The sequence below is a fragment of the Cupressus sempervirens genome, chromosome 5 (assembly GCF_028749045.1).
Source record: "Cupressus sempervirens isolate cs-2001-9-10 chromosome 5, ASM2874904v1, whole genome shotgun sequence".
Classification (NCBI taxonomy): Eukaryota; Viridiplantae; Streptophyta; class Pinopsida; order Cupressales; family Cupressaceae; genus Cupressus; species Cupressus sempervirens.
This window is the reverse complement of record NC_143122.1, coordinates 844,594,690-844,613,437: the sequence shown is the minus strand read 5'-3', so window position 1 is coordinate 844,613,437 and position 18,748 is coordinate 844,594,690. Positions and strand designations below refer to the sequence as shown.

At 33.2% G+C, this 18,748-nt stretch overlaps 1 pseudogene; it reads left to right on the top strand.

The window, feature by feature from the left end:
* Positions 1 to 1,978: 1,978 nt before the first annotated feature.
* LOC149558538 (L-type lectin-domain containing receptor kinase IX.1-like) lies at positions 1,979 to 18,040 on the top strand (annotated as a pseudogene).
* The last annotated feature ends 708 nt before the right edge of the window (positions 18,041 to 18,748 follow it).

Below are 18,748 nucleotides of genomic sequence, written 5' to 3'. Positions count from 1 at the left end.
GCAATAAATTTTCATTTAATTTTTTCCTGCATTTGAACAGTTTATCTTTTATTTATTTTCTAATAATTGCTTCTCATTTGTTCCATAGAAAACACAATACCAGTATCAAGTTCAAACGGACTCTCTACATTAAATATTGCAACACCTTCATTTTGTATTAGTCATTGCAACATCTTCCTTGGACCTATTGGAGCATCATCTAGTATCGCTAATGTTGTTGAAAGTATTCCAATAGTTCCAAAAGAGATGAAATGCTTTCGAATGTGTTTATCAGATGTATATGGGGTTCCTGAAAAGACAAAAGGTTTTCGAATGTGTTTATCAGAGGTATGTAAGGTTAATAATGGACTATGTCCCTAATTTTCCCCCTTTCTTAAATTCAAAACCCCCATTTTGTCAAATTTGTCCGTTGAGGGAGACCATGACTACACAGGGGTTGCAAAGATCTTGAAGAAATATGACAAGACAACGGGAGGCGTGTTACGACAGCCATTCATCCAGGAGGTTCTGCAACAACCATTCTTCACCACAGAGATTTTCTCCAATCTCTTCAAGAAATGTGAAGAAAAACCCTCGAATTTGAGAAATGTCGCATGCTAGAGAGCATTACACATCTGTGAAGCATCCAAGGAAGCATTTTTACAAAGCACAAGCTCACAGCAATCCTCTCAGTGATTCGCACTTTCCTGTACCTCTCTGTCTGGCTCAATTCAATTATGTCGACCATTTCCCTTCATATTTCTCTGGAAAACATCTCCAAGACAACAAATCTCCAGTGCCTAACCCTAATGGCGAAGCTCAAGAAGAACACGAAGTCTTGAACTCTAAGGATTTGAAACCAGCGAACGCATGTTCTACCTCAACTGGTCAAGAAAAGAAAATTTGGTTTGCAGATATTGGCTACAGCTTTGGGGGGCTTCCGGTGCAGCTTTCACCCATTTTCCCATCGACCCTAATGATAGGCATGGAGCTCCGCAACAAGGCAAGCAAGTATGTTAAAGAAAGAATTTTGGCTTTGCGAAAAGAGAATCCGGGCCATTATGATAATATCTCTATAGTGTCCCTACTAAGTTTTTTTCCAGAGCATATAAAAAGGAAAAAGGAGGAGAAAGAAGCAGCAAAAACTTTTCCATACCTTGGGTGCTTGATTTGGCGATTTGGAGGTAGTGATAATTCTCAGCAGCAGCAGATAATGAGCAATGCGCCTCTTTTTTTTTTTCCTTATAGCCCAATGACGTCGCAATTGCGACATCATCAGGATATAAGGCAAAAAAAAAAGCCAAATGCAAATTGACGTTGCAAAACACTCCCAAATCTATTAGTGTTCGTTGTTGTGGTCCTATATGGCTTCATAGTTGTTCGCTGGTGGCAGTATTTCAAAAAAAGGGGAAGAGAAGGTAAGGCTAGGGAAGAAAGCGATCCAGAGCTAGATGAATGCTATTTTCATGGCCCCCGAAGCTTTTCCTACACCGAGCTCAGTGCCGCGATAGGAAATTTTTGCAAGAAAGAAAAGCTTGGACAAGGCGGCTTCGGCAGCATTTACAAAGGAATCCTGCCCGGCACCGAGAACGCGCTGGATGTGAAAAGAATAGCTCAAGGATCGAGACAAGGAAGAAAGGAGTATGCCTCCAAAGTTCAAACAATTAGCAAGTTGAGACACCATAATCTTGTGCGGCTTTTAGGATGGTGCCATGAAAAGGGAGAGTTACTTCTGGTCTACGAGTACTTACCAAATGGGAGTCTGGATAAACACATTTTTGGGGAAGAGGAGGATACATTGGATTGGAGCCGAAGATATAGTATCACCTGTGACATTGCCTCTGCTCTTGTTTATCTCCACGAAGAGTGGGACCAGCATGTCATTCATCGAGACATGAAGGCAAGAAACGTAATGTTGGATTCTGATTTCAATGCCAAGTTGGGTGATTTCAGTTTGGTGAGACTAATGGAACGTAACTAGGAGGCTTCCCATACGACCATGGTGAAAGACACGCGGGGGTATGTTGCTCCAGAGTGCTACATAACATGGAAAACTAGTCTTGAAGCTGACGTGTACAGCTTTGGGGCGGTTACACTAGAAATTGCCTACGGAAGGCGGCTGATTGATCACAGCCTTCTGGTCAATATCTATTGCATACTGGACCTTCTAATGTATAGACCACTTTCATTCGTAGATAGCATTCTTGACAAATATAACACATCTATGGCATTTTCAAGCTATCCAGTTGTTGTCGAAACTGCATTTGGGATCTATAGATATTATTCTTAAGAAATACAGTTGGGTTTTGTATATTTTCTCTGTTGCCTTGTCCACCTAAATTTATCCTATTTTTTCTTGTAGGATGAGGTGTTTCAGGATCAGGAACACGGTCTGTTGTTCTTGAATTTTCATTCTGGTGACTCATTTCCACAAATACAGGTAATGCTTGATTGTACCTATCACTTATTCAAAATCAACTTCATGTCTCCCTTGTGTTTCAAAATGAGATACTTCATCAGATGTTCATTGACGAGGAATTCTATCCCTATTTTGTAATTCCAATTCTTCTATTAGCAATCCTGCCCTTCTTCTAGCATAATTTAGTCGTCGGACTTCATTTTTCCTTCTTCTTTCTTCTTCTCTTTCAGCTTGTGTCATTTGTTCTTCTCGTTGTCTATGATACTGTCTCTGGTATTCTCTCTGGTATGCTCTTTGTTGCTCCATTTGGTATTGTCTTCTTTCTTGGTCTGATTGGAAATTCATACTTGATTTATTCATTTCTATGAAATAAATTTGTAACCAAACATTAAAAAAATAGTAGATTTAGTAAATTATTTTTTATAAAATTGGTTTAAAATATCACATTAATTTAATGGCATTGCACTTTAGATAAGATAGATATTTATTCATTTCTAATTAATAGTTTAACAATTCACAAATACATATAGGAGGAACTTTTTTGTGTAGATAAGATCTACAAATATACTAAATACCAAATAGTCTTGTATGTATAATACTAAATTTATTTAGGACAAAGGAAAAATAACATATGTTCATCAAAATTGATAAGTCGAACAAACAAATTAATAAAATAAATTGATAATGTCAAATAATATGACTCCTAGATTTCATTATAGTGATGCAAAAACATGTGGAATTCATCAGTGAGGAAAAGGTTATTTTTGCCATGAATGTGCTTCTCATCATAGCAGATGTCTTTCATAAATTCAAAGAACCCAAATGATTTCTTCCATGCGTCATGAATTTCCTTTGTATATTGTCCCATCTGCAAGATTTGAGAATCTTGGACACCTCGAACATGAAAGCTCGCATTATGAATTTCATCTGTAATTTTTTTACAAGACTCAGAAATGATTGTTCCCAAACTATCCAAATAATTTTGAACAATTTGGCTTGATTGCACCAAGTCGTTTGGAAGAAGTGGGCTTGTGATAGTGTTCTCATAATTATTTTGTTAAGCATCCATAGCTAATTTTTTTTTGATATCTATAATGTAAGGATAAAAAATGTTCAGTATCAAAATGACAAGAATTAAGCTATGCATATATAGCAATAAATTGGTATTTGAAAGAGAAGAAGATTTGTTTGATTCTTTCTTATTGACATAATTCTACGCATTTAATTTCTTTTAACAAAAATGTTATATCTTATTAATATTATTTATATAATGTTCTAATCTTTGATTTAAAAATTTAATAGTAAAACCTAACTTCAAATATTAAGTAGAAAATAGATAACATTTCATGAAATATTGTTTTTTATTTTTTTCATAGTTTGATAGACGTTAAAATTGAGATTTATAAGTAGAATAAAATTGATAAAAATTAAAAGACATTCTTAAATATAAAATTTAAATTTCCTAATCCATCATTTGATTTAAATGTGTATTAATCTTTCAGACTTAGTTGATAGATCTAATTGAACTTTTCTAATCTATTTTAATATAAGGTTGAAATTTATAAATTTGAGAAAATTTGAAAAGAATATTAGAGATTATATCAAGCCCTAGGACCTACTTCTTACATATATCACAAGACAAGTTAGAGACCATGTAGTTTCTATTCTAACAAAGCTTTTAAGAATTATTTTTTCATAAATTTTGTTCTTTAAAAATAAATAACTAAATGATACCTATAATTTTAAACTTTCTTTTTTTATCAAGCAATAAAAAATTATTTTCCCATAAGTCTATTCTCAAAGGATGCATAACAACAATACAATAATATTGATCAATCAATATAACATGAAAAATAGTATAATCTAAAATTTTATATATTAAAAATGATCTATCTATTAAAAAGATTACTACTCATTAATAAAAATTAATGTATCATGCATTATAAATATATAAATTAATTATAATTGTACATGTGTATCTTTGTTTATTTATCTAAACTTGGATGTTTGATAAACTATATAATGGATTGGTTTCAAATTAATTTTCTATTTCTTAAAAAAACAAGTCCTATTTTTATTAAAGAGTTTCCTTAAAGTATTAGATTTAAATTGCTTCATAATGTATAATGAGCTTATCTAAATTATTCTACTACTATTTAATATCATGATAGTAGTTGATAAAACCTATAATAGTATAATTAGCTAATCTCAAATCCATCTACTTTTATTTAATAGTACAATAATAGTTCATAGGACCTATAGCATATAATTAGTTGATTAAAAATTATTCTACTTTTGTTGAAAATCTTAATAATAGTTTGTAGGAGCTATAATTGATATAAATCTCATCTACTTTTATTTAACATCATGATAATAGTTCACATGACCCATACTATATAATTAGTTGATCTAAAATCTATCTACTACTCTTCAACATGATGATGATAGTTCATAGAATGCAACACTTATATACAGATTTAAAATCTTACAAGATCAAATCTAAAAACAACGTTGAACCCATCTACTACTACATTTTTTATTCTTGATAAAATATTTTGAAGATTAATTTAACTAAATCATAATTTTATACTAATATATTTCTCGAGACCAAATTATTTATCTAAATAAATTTTAAAAGTTGTAAAACATATAATTATAAAAAATTGCAAACAATTATTGTTATTAATCCACATAGTAAATAAATCTAAACAAATTTATAAGGTTTTCTAATATCAATAATTTGAGAGCATATCTAAATTATAACAATATAACATGAAAAATAGTATAATCTAAAATTTTATATATTAAAATTGATCTATCTATTAAAAATATTACTACTCATTAATAAAAATAAAAAATAAAAACATATAATTATAAAAATTGCAAACAATTACCATTATTAATGTTATTTTAAAATAACTTTGTAATGTTATTTTAATAATAGATAGAGGAATATAATCATTGATTCAAATAATCTAATGAAGAAGTCAGATTAATTAATACTATAATATCTAAATTCTAAAAATCTAATGTTTTGAATGAAGAGAAAGAAATAGAAATAAATCTGCAATTGAGTAGAATTTCTAATATAACAAAGTTTCTAAGAAAATTTAAGGAAACTATGCAGATTTCAAAATAGGAAAAAACTACACAATAAAAGTTTCTAAAATGGAAGAAATAAAAATCTACAATGTTTCTAATTGAGAAGAATTTCTATTCTATCAAAGTTTCTAAGAAAAATTAAGGAAATTATAGAGCTTTGAAAATAAGAAAAAACAACACAATAAAAGTTTCAAAAATAGAAGAAATCAAAACACATAAACATACATACTCAGAATAATGATCCTGTTGCTCAATCCAATGTTGAATAGAAATCATAATATTGATCTTGTTACTCAATCCAATGTTGAATAGAAATCAGAATATCGATCCTGTTGTTCAATACAATGTTGAATAAAAAAGAAAATAGGCTCTTGCCATATATAATGTTGATGTGTGATGGTTCAACTTCAAAGAATTGAAAACATGTAATGCGTAAAAATGGAGCATAAGACAAGACATTTGGTTTTCTTGTCATAACAGATTATTGGCTTTCTTCTTGCTCGAGTGAATGACGAAGAAATATATTTAGAAATGTCTAAATGTGTCTTCACACTGTCAGCAATAAACTGTTATTTGATGACGACCCAACTGGACCTGATGTTTGCAATTATGGACTCGCAGGACGCATGTTTAGTGTTTGGAAATATCGAAGCGTTCAAACCAAAAATACAGTGTGTTTAATGAGGGAATGGGAAGCGTCAGTGTTAAGCATTGCTGGTCAAGTCCGAATGGAATTTCAATAAAGGACGTGGTATAACTGTTCAACTACCTATCATATTTTTTCAATATGTTAGATTGTTTACAACAAAATGTGCTCCCATTGTAGAAGCCTCTCAACTTAATTAACGCCACTTAGAGAAAACAAACTGAAGAGGCATTAAAATACTATACAAAAAAATGGATGTCTATGATATCCAACATTTGTGGACCATGCCTATTTGCCTCAAAAAAGATTTAACTCATGGAACATCACAACAAGAACCCCCGAGAGTTTCAACCTGTTCGATGTTTTTCGTTTGTAATGGACAAAGGAATTCCACAACAAATTTCATAGCGGATGACATCAAAAATATTTCTCTTGCACGCTCTTCATATCTCAACCAAGACCTTGATGGAACCTGCGTGTCATCGAGGTTTCATCATCGCTAACAATTTCCTAGGTCTTATCGGTAAAAAAAAATAATGAAATTTAACGCAACATGGAGAGGCCTATGTGTTCGTTGGTATGTCAAAATGTAATCACCCGACCGACTACATTAAGAAATGCTCAACTTCTATGTGTTTTCTAGGGAATGCCGAATCATAAAATCAGTAAGTAAAATAGAGACAACAAACTAACGAGGAATTTAACGTTTTATAAAAATGACTCGACTTATATGCTAACCACCATCTTCTGCACCATGCCTGTTTGCCTTCAAAAAGACTAAAATTTAATATCGAACAAGAAGCCCATGAATTTCAATGTTAGTTTTCTACTTTGCTAGAATATCCACATGGATTTCCGCTAAGAATGCCATATCGCTTGATATTGAAAACACTTTCCCATCTGGTGTCCCAAGATTATAGTTTGGCAAGATGAGTGGAATATTAGTTGGGAGGGTTTAAAGATATTTAGTCAAATGTTGCAAAGTGAGCAATATCGGGTGAAATTTTATATTATATCATACAAGGACGAGGTGCTTAGTATTATATGTGATGCAGGAGCATCGAGAGGTATAAGAGCAATCCTGTGTCACCCAAAAAATGTACTTAGACTTAGTTTCTGTTTCATGTCTTTACATTTTTGGATACCCATTTGGCTCAAATAAAGGTTCCAACTCTCATAGTTCAACTATCAGTGCATTTGAAAATCCCAAAAAAATAGGAGCATGCAATTTGGCCATCATTTTGGTGACCTAGAAGGTGTGACTTTGCCAGATGAATGTAATTGAGATTTAGAGCATTCCAGAAAAAGAATCAGGTCAAAAGGCCCCACGGTTTGAAAGTTATTGCAGTTTTTCGGGTTTTGGAGACCTCCTAAGAATGCTTCAAAGTTAGGTTTGGGGCATTAAATGACCTCAAAAATGGTCAAAAAATGGGGGATGAGTGAAGCTGGTCCATAGGGCTATAGAGCGCTTCGAGAGCTTTTCGAAAATGTAAACGGTTCATCAATCGGAGCTACAGTTCAAAAGTTATGCCTCCCAAAAGTTTAGCTACCGTTTCTAGATTCTTCTAGATTTGCACCGACTTCTAACGCGGCTTCTGGAACCTTCTATTTTGTCGGTGGATGCCTACTAGCACTTTCTAGAATGTACTCCTAGTCCTTAACCCTTCGGGGTCTATTTAAGGAGATTTTTGGCATTGTAAAAGGCAGTTCAGATTGGAGCTTGAGAGGAGGTGCTAAAAGGAGAAATATTCTCCAGAGTTATGCTATTGTAAGCCCGTAAGGCATGTTTTGAAGTTTATTTTCTCTGCACTGTTTGTACAAGCTGATCTTCTCAGTTAATATAATTCCCCTTTTCTATTGTGTCCATTCTTTTGTTGGGTTGTGTCCCCATCAATATGTGTATCATATGTGTTTTAAATGTTAAAAGAGTAAACAAGATTAGCATTAAAATATCAAGAGCACCATATTGGTCTAGAGTATTTTCTCTTCCATGCAAGATATCCAAATACAAATAATAAAGAGTGATTGTCACTATATCACACCTTTAAAGCTGTATCACAAATTCTAGATGATGCACACCACATTGGATGGTTAATGTTAAACTCCATGAGGTTCCAACTAGGTAGTGAATCCTCCATCGGTCATTGCATATACCTATGCACTTAATCAACTCTTCTAATACATTCATCCTTAATCTATTATTACAAATCTAAAATCTTTCTCTAGCTCACAAATATGATACAGTGCAATACATTTGAAAAGATGAGAAATTTTTTAATGGAGAAATCACAATATATATAAACTTGCCTGCCACCAAAAAAAAATAGCCTATACATCAGATCTATTAGACTTCCACAATCCATGCTAATGTGCTATCAAATTTCTGGATTTGATTGTGTATAATTTTTTTACATCAATGTTTCGGATCATACTACATGATCCATCATCAGGATGCTAGAGAGAAAAGAGAACATGAAAAATTCACAATCAAATCTAGAAATTTGATAGCACAGCCTATACATCACCGAACCTGTAGACACTGAGACAGACAATAACTGAAAAAAGAGTTTAAATATATGGAAAACTACAACATCATGTAACAGTTATCCTGATGGTTGAATAATTTTGGAGTGGCATGAAAGAAATAGCCACCACAAATAGAATAACAAAATCTTCATTTTTCAAATTTAAATAACAGAAACCAATGACTTAAGAATTCTAATCATAGAAAGACCAATGCAATCACCTCTCCTTTATCATAAAATCTAAAGACTGCACTACGAAATGGGGGAAATCATACTAGATTTAAGCTCTACTACAGTAGATATCCTTAACAAACCTAATATTTGTACAACTTAACACACAATCTCAATATGGAAGTGGGAGAAAACCTTGCACAAATTTATCTACAAAATTGTATTTCAATAATCTGTCAGAAACTCACAAATTTGATGACAAGAAAAATTTATAGATAACCTTTGATAGTGACCCCAAAAGGAAAAACAAATATCAAATCAATTTTTACTTTTGTTTGCAGGGAACTTAAAAACCATCGTAGACTCTAGAATAGATCCAAAAGGTCTACAACAATTCACGAGAAATTTAGGAACAATCTGGAACCATAAATGCAAAGGCATTCACCCACGACAGTTGTAACTATAGTATTAAATGTCATATTTAAAAATTATTAATTAATCTTACATTGTCCTTGCATTTCAGCTATCTATTTTATCGTTCCTGTCCACTCTAGCCTGGGCAATTAAAAAAAATTACAATGTTTCATGAGTAGTGATTCAACATGAATCCATCCCTCATTAGAATAAATATAATTCTTGGTTTCTGAAATTAATAACTCTGCATATTGTAGGAAAAACTCTTCTACTATCTTTTTGATTGAGGTTTTTGGTGTTTCACTTTTAATTTTTCTTAGTATCCTATTTGGTAACCATGCCACTTTCTTATAGTTTTTCAAACCCATTGAGCTAAATAAAAAATAAATAAAAATCAATGTAAATTCTCTCAACTCATTAGATTTTTTGTATTTTCGCATGGCTCTAGTAATGATTTACTCTACAAAGAAATACCTATATATCTTATGCCAAAACTTGCAATCCATCAAGTAGTCTCTTGAAGTGTAAATAAATGCTCATATGATGATAATATTTTTGAAAACAATGCAATATATTTTGTCGCTCATTTTAGCATTTGACAAAATATATACATTCTTAGGTCTTTTCATGGATTTCGATTTGGAATTGCTTAAGATTTGTTTTATACTTATTTTTTTCCTAGTATACAACATCAAAATATTTACAAACATGGAAAATTTTGAGTCTATTATAATTCTATTTTGTGCATTTTGTCAATAAATATTTTCCAACATCAACCGTCTATCAAATTTTTTTGCATGCATGTTGACATTTTCTCAACTCACTCAATGAGTACATTTTTGTTTGTAGATTCATTATTTCTCACATTTTGGGGCGCTATTCTTACAATGGTAAGGGATAAAAGTGGCATTGGGGACCTTAAATTACAAATGGAACAACAAACAAACTAAAAAATGGGTTTCCTCTTGTCTTATATTGCCTCAAAATAAAATAAAAAATAGATTTTCATTTGTCATTAAATGTTTAATTTTTTTAAAATTGTTTATTCGTAAATTATTTCTAATTATTGATAATTTTTGTAATTTGGATAAATAAATGTAGATAATTTTAATAATCCTTATAGGACTTGGATTAGTCTAGTTTAAATTAAATAACTAGTGGTTAGTCAATAAAAAAAGGGGAAATTTGGTTTAATGTTTAAATACTAATAGTTGCCAACTAGACTTTACAAGGTCTAAGTAAACTTTGTGTATATCATTTAGGGAGGACATTGACTTGCCATCATTTCTTATGAAAATAAGTTTAAATTTTCTTTCCACTTAATTTTTTTTTAGAATATAGGAAAAACCAATGAGTCCTTAATCTTCCAATATTTCTTCCAGTGAGTCTATTCTTTTCTCATATATTTATATTTAAATAGAATAATTCAATTTTCACCATGGAGCTTCTCATTACATGGGAGACCATCATTCCTTAAGGAGAGATGTGATAAATATTCCTCATGGCATTCCCAATCAATGAGAAATAGCACTGACCCAAGCTTATTCTGATCTATCTAGGAAAAATAGTGTCTAAGTATCACAATCCTTCCATCACACCCCATTAACCTTGTCAACCAACTTTCAAGGTTATGTCAAGCCTTAGTGCCCAAGAATGTCTCCTCTTCTAGCTCAATAATCTATGCCCAATTTTAACTTAAATAGCTCAATGCTATCTTGGAGCTATTTGGAATTTGGTAGATTCATGGTAGTGAGCTCTCCAATGAAAAGACTTCCATATGCTAGGGCCATAAAATATCTTCTCAAGACTACTGCTCACCTAAGCACTATATTTGTTTAGGTATAAAGTTTAAACTATGTGAATGCTTTTAGTCATGAATCACTATCTCTATCTCAAGTGGGTATATACATTATCGAGACTTGCCTTAAATTATGCAAGCCAATGATCCCTACAATGACCATAAATGTCTGTAGAGGCTAGGGAATATGGATTCTATTAGAACTACATATAAAATTGATAGGCAGGATCCTAGCTTAGATGTTGCTAGTGAAACAACTGTAGTTTCATCCCTAGTGTTCTGCAGCATGAACCTTTCCTTTTCCAAGAGGCTCATTTGTGCTTCCATCATGGTAAATTTTTAGTAGCTTCATGAATGCAAGCTATACTATATTCTATTTTTTTTGTTGAGGAGCTCATCAACCTTCCTATTCTAGATTTTTTTATTTCACTGAAAAGCATAGATGATCTTATAGTAACTCACTTAAGTCTACAATCTCTCCATTCTATTGCTCTTTTTATGAGTTAGAGGTAAAAGTAAATAAATGTGGAATGTTTTTAGATTATAGTACAACAAAACATTAGTTGAATTGATTTTCTTGGGTGATCTCTTAGGATGAACTATTATGGAGCTGGGTGGATATATAAAGTAATAAAAAGTGTAAACTATTTGATTTACATTCAAGAAAATGGCTAGAGTTTTCGAGCTCATGAATTAGACAATATACATGAGTGGTTCAATAAACATGTTGGAATTAGAGTGATTTTATTAAGGTACAAAAACTTGAAGTTGTGGGTGTTAATATATTTCAAGGTTTCATTATGGATTTTTTTTGTTCTATATTATTTAAACTAAAGCTATCTAAGTAGATGCTTTACTACAAATTGTTTTCATGGATTGACTACAATTGGGTATAAATTATTTTGTGTGGGAATTCCTTAATGGGAAAGTGCATTCTCTTTATGACCACAATTATCACATGCTAATAATTATATCTATCTACTATGCCTGGAACATCAACTTCTAGAACTAAATACACACTAGGTTGGATAAAAATTACTTTATCCAACTGAATGGATTCTACTGTTGTGATAGAAATCCAAAAACCTAAAACTAGTGTTTATAGCTTGTCAAAAATATTTAGATGCATCCTCCTTCGAATAGGAATGACAATGCTCGACTTAAACAAACAAGTATTCGGTATAAATTGCTCTTACTTTGAAGGCCTTGTGCATCCAGAGATTTTATGCAACTCGCAACAAAAAAATTGTATTATAATGGCTATTTTCTTCGTACACCCTTAGTGCAGTCTTCTTCACTATTTTCTTACTCTTCACATCTCCCTATCATTTTGCCACAACCCCACTTCTCTTTCTTGGTCACAATAGCCTACCTAATTTCCAATGCACTCCCCTATTTTATTACACTCAATTTGGCTTGTTTTTAAGTTCTTTAAAATTTTCTGCCATCATCTTCCCTATGAAAATTTAACTTCTACTTGATGTGTATTTTTGTGTTTAGAATTTGAGTTCAATGGTCTTCTTGGACAACAATCTAAAATTGATTCAATAAATTAGTTACTTTTAAAGGCTTTCAGTCTTGGCATATGTGGTGATGAAAAATACTTGCCATGCCTGTGTTTACTTCCACATTAGGTGTATGTGTGTATGAGGTCAATTGTAGCTAAAATCTTTATCTGGTTTTGTATGTGCACACCCATTTTCAAAGCCTCAAGTTAGCACATGTAGAGAACATACTTGTAAAGGTTTTTAAATTAGAGCTTAGTTTTTTTAAAACTATCAAAAGCTTTAGCCTTTTAAGCAACATTTGAAACCATGTATTAAAGTTTACAATTAAAACAAGTTTAAGTTCCATCTAATTTGTTTCAACATCTATGTGATGAGCATGCAATCTTTAGTGCAAGATGTAAAGCTACCAAAGCCTATCACCATCTATGCACATGCAAGTCTCAAGTCATCATCAATGTTCCTACTCATTGAATCAGTCTGCCTTGCTCCCTTCTTGTATCTCTTATTTGTAAAACCTTAGACTATTATTTTTCCTTACTTTAAAATGTGCTAGCTCAATGGATGAGCCCCTGCATTACAAGCAAGGGATGGTAGTTCAAATCCATTACATTGCAATATATATATATATGTATATATATATATATATATATATATATATATATATATATATATATATATATATATATATATATATATATATATATATATATATATATAGAACTTATTATTTTGATACCATCTTTTCGCTAACTATTTTCAAGAAGAAAATAAGCGAGATTAAAGACGTTTCTATAAAGAAAATACTAAAATCATCTCTAAGACACAATAATAGTGATTTTCCTTATTGTCTTTCTAAGACAATAGTCTAAGACACTCACTTAAAGACAATACCTAAGACAATACACAACTTTTTTTTTGTCTCCATTTACAACAATTTAATTAATTACACTGCAATATATATATATGTATATATATATATATATATATATATATATATATATATATATATATATATATATAGAACTTATTATTTTGATACCATCTTTTCGCTAACTATTTTCAAGAAGAAAATAAGCGAGATTAAAGACGTTTCTATAAAGAAAATACTAAAATCATCTCTAAGACACAATAATAGTGATTTTCCTTATTGTCTTTCTAAGACAATAGTCTAAGACACTCACTTAAAGACAATACCTAAGACAATACACAACTTTTTTTTTGTCTCCATTTACAACAATTTACTCAAAAATTATCTCCAATAATATCTTAAAACCCCCCTTCATGTTGTAGTGATCACCCAATGTCCTAATCTTTAAAAAAAAGATTCATCTTCTATTTTGATCAAAAGAGAGGGACCTCAGCTCCTTTAAGTGCTCTTGTTTTCTACGAAATTCCGGATCATAATATTAGAGAAAACAAACTCACGATGTTATACGAAAAATTGGACGTTTATGATATCCAGCATTTTGTGGGCCATGCCTATTCGCCTTGAAAAGACTAAACTTGCAGAACATTGCAACAAGAACCGCCGAGAATTTCAACGTATTCGATGTGTCACAAAACAATAATGAAATTTAACGCAACACGGAGAGGCCTATCTATTCGTTGGTAGGCCAAAATGGAATCATCCGACCAACTGCAAGAAATGCTTAACTTCTATGTGTTTTCTAGGAAATTCTGAATCATAAAATCAGTTAGTTATCTAGAGAGAACAAACTAACGAGGCATTTAACGTTTTGTAGAAACAACTCCACTTATATGCTATCCACCGTCTTGTGCACCATGCCCGCCATCCTTCATAAAGACTAAAATGGAATATCCAATGGAACTATTATACTGTTGCCAGCCTATGAATACGTTTTTGCTACTATTCTTGATTTCCTCTTCATGCCCTCTTGACTCCACATGTCATATACAGGCTTGTTTCTCTTCACAAGAGTGCACATATACTTACAAGTCAAGCATGTTAAATACTCCTATTGTCTGGCACTGTAAAGCTTAACACATAGAAAATAATATTTATTTACAATATGTGTAATTCTAGTTTCTATGATATTACAATTTCCATCAGAGGTCCTACTGATTCCATTTGTCCTTCCTCATTAATACAACTAAATTGGTATGCCCCTAAGCTTCCATTAACATTTGCAAGAACCATGCGATCTTGAACAACACTATAGCCATGATTGTTGTCAAGCCTTCCCTCATTTTACATGTTATCACAAGTACCTACAAGTAAAATTTCATCCAATTTAAAGTTCAATGCTGTATGCATTATCTTCAATTCCATTCCTAGACTTCTTAAGATGTCCCTATGATGCACCTGCATCATGAACTTCATGAATCATTTCTACATTTGATGTTTTTTCCATCTTTAATGTCTAATTTTTGTTATAATTTGAATCATTGTGCTAAGATGGGAGCTCTAATTTTGTAAAAAAGTAGGCTCCATCAAGATCAACAAAAGCTTTTAAAGTAATAGCATAGAAGAAACTAAAGAAAAGAAATGAATTCTTGTAAGTAAAAGGATCCTAGCAACCTATGCAAAGGAGACCAAAATACATGTCAATTGAATTACAAGAACTTAATCATCGATAATGAGGACAATTTTTCCATAGAAAGTCAAATTATGATATTGCTAAGAGGGTTTTACAATATAATCATTTGTTAATAAAGAAGGCAAATTTTAAATTCTAGAAAAACTGAGAAAGATTTAAGTTAGAGGCCTTTCCTTATAGATGATCATATTATGATTTATGATGAATCCATAAAGGCTAGATTTCTTTTCTTCTCTTAATATATATCAATAGAGAAATCTAGAAACCCCTTGGATCCATGTATTTGGGGTCCCATTATAGGAAAAAATAGGAGATAGAATAGTAGCCCATATGGTTGCTCCATATGCTGGAAAAACCATGGTCTTTCGTAGGAAACTCGTGTCATTTCTGATGTGCACTTATGTTCTTCTTGCTTATTTGTATGACAATTAAACACAGTAGGCTGATTGTATGTTATCATTGGCTGGCCCATCTTGTCAAAATCGTTGGTAGGCCAAAATGGAATCATCCGACCAACTGCAAGAAATGCTTAACTTCTATGTGTTTTCTAGGAAATGCCGAATCATAAAATTAGTTAGTTATCTAGAGAGAACAAACTAACGAGGCATTTAACATTTTGTAGAAACAACTCGACTTATATGCTATCCACCGTCTTGTGCACCATGCCCGCCTGCCTTCATAAAGACTGAAATGGAATATCAAACGAGAAGCCCATGTATTTTACAATTAGTTTGTACTTCGTTAGAATATCCACAAGGATTTCCACCAAGAATTATACGTTGCTTGATATCAAAAAGAGTTTTCTTGGGCTCTGATCCCTACGTCCACGAAGAGCTCGATGAAATCTGCGGGCCATCAAAGGTCCATCCCGACTAACCAATCGGCAGGTCCTAATCCTGTAAGATAATAATGAAGAGAGAGGTCTATGTGTTTGTTCCTATCTCGGAATGGAATCGACTGAACAATTGCAATAGCCTTCTTCCTATGAAAGGCACTACAAAATATAATTGCTAACAAATTACCCTCAGAGACCCTCTAAATCACATATTAGGATGGCTAAATTCACTCACCCTACACGGGCCTTCCTTTTCTTAACCTGTGTTGCTCTTTTCCTATTATCATCGCATGCAGGAAACGTTACTTTTAGCTTCCCTCCTCTAACAGGTATAGAAAGGAAAAATGATGCCACATATCAAGAGAGTAATCAAGGAGCCCTGCAGCTTACATGAAATGAAGCATCAGGGAACCTTAAGAACAGTTCCGGCTGGGCATATTATACTGACCGTATTCCGCTATGGAATAGGTCTACTGGGGCTCTGGCCAATTTTTCAACTTACTTTCAATTCATTATTGATCTGAACAACGAAATATACGATAATCATGGAGATGGACTTGCGCTCTTCATGGCACCATTCGAACTGGAACCACCAGAGGACGCTTATGGTGGATTTCTTGGCTTGTTTAATGAGGAAAGCTTTAAACAATCATCTTATCAGATGGTTGCTGTGGAGTTTGATACATACAACAACGATTGGGATCTTGATGACAATCATGTTGGGATTAACGTCAATAGCATTTTTTCGAAGTTGATTTTTCCGCTCAATACATCTAGTCTATTCAATCGGTCTACAGACCAAAATCTCACAAACGCGACATGGGATGCCTGGGTGGATTATGACGGTGTAGAAAAGGTTCTGCACTTCTTTCTCTGGTATAATTCTTCTAAACCCAAAATCCCTCTATTTAACCACACAATAGATCTGAGCAACTGTCTGCCAGAGTACATCAAGATTGGCTTCTCGGCTGCCATTGGAGAGTACACAGAGACGCACACCGTAAAAGTTTGGAATTTTACTTCTAAATATTCATGGGAAGTCGGACCTCCTGGTGAATTACTTAGAAATGGTAATGCAAACAGATTTTCTGTGAAAGTTTATTTGATATGCGTGTTGTTCGTTGTTGTGGTCCTATGTGGCTTCATAGTTGTTCGCTGGTGGCAGTATTTCAGAAAAAGGGGAAGAGAAGGTAAGGCTAGGGAAGAGAGCGATCCAGAGCTAGACGAATGCTGTTCTCATGGCCCCCGAAGCTTTTCCTACGCCGAGCTCAGTGCTGCGACAAGAAATTTCTGCGAGAAAGAAAAGCTTGGACAAGGCGGCTTCGGCAGCGTTTACAAAGGAATCCTGCCCGGCACAGGGGACGCGCTGGCTGTGAAAAGAATTGCTCAAGGATCGAGACAAGGAAGAAAGGAGTATGTCTCCGAAGTTCAAACAATCAGCAGGTTGAGACACCGTAATCTTTTGCGGCTTTTAGGATGGTGCCACGAAAAGCGAGAGTTACTTCTGGTCTACGAGTACTCTCCAAATGGGAATCGGGATAAACACATTTTTGGGGAACAGGAGGATACGCTTGATTGGAGCCGAAGATATAGTATCGCCTGTGACATTGCCTCTGCTCTTGTTTATCTCCACGAAGAGTGGGACCAGTGTGTCGTTCATCGAGATGTGAAGGCAAGCAACGTAATGTTGGATTCTGATTTCAATGCCAGTTGGGTGATTTTGGTTTGGCGAGACTGATGGAACATGACTAGGAGGATTCCCATACGACCATGGTGGCGGGCACGCGGGGGTATGTTGCTCTAGAGTGCTACATAATAGGGAAAACCAGTCCAGAAGCTGACGTGTACAGCTTTGGGGCGGTTACACTAGAAATTGCTTGCGGAAGGCGGCCGATTGATCACAGCTTTGAAGAACACAATTGTTTCCCTTTTCTTGTCAACATCTGTTGCATACTAGACCTTCTGATGTACGGACCACTTTCATTCGTAGATAGCATTTCTGACAAATATAACACATCTGTGGCATTTTCAAGCTATGCAGTTGTTGTCGAAACTTCATTTGAGATCTATAGAAATTATCCTTAAGAAATACAGTTGGGTTTTGTATATTTTCTCCATTGCCTTATCCACCTAAATTTATCCTATTTTGGCTTGTAGGATGAAGTGTTTCAGGAACACGCTCTATTGTTCTTGAATTTTCATTCTGGTGACTCATTTCCACAAATACAGGTAATGCTTGATTGTACCTCTCACTTGATTCAAAATCAACTTCATGTCTCCCTTTTGTTTCAAAATGAGATACTTCATCGGATGTTCGTTGACGAGTAATTCTATCCCTATTTTGTAATTCCAATTCTTGTATTAGCAATCCTACCCTTCTTCTAGCATAATTTAGTCGTCGGACTTCATTTTTCCTTCTTCTTTCCTCTTCTCTTTCAGCTTCTGTCATTTGTTCTTGTTGTCGTCTACGATACTCTCTCTGGTATTCTCTCTGATATACTCTTTGTTGCTCCATTTTGTATTGTCTTCTTTCTTGATCTGATTGGAAATTCATACTTGATTTATAAATTTGTAACCAAACATTAAAAAATAGTAGATTTAGTAAATTATTTTTTATAAAATTGGTTTAAAATATCACATTAATTTAGTGGCATTGCACTTTAGATAAGATAGATATTTATTCATTTCTAATTAATAGTTTAACAATTCACAAATACATATAGGAGGAACTTTTTTCTGTAGATAAGATCTACAAATATGCTAAATACCAAATACTCTTGTATGTATAATACT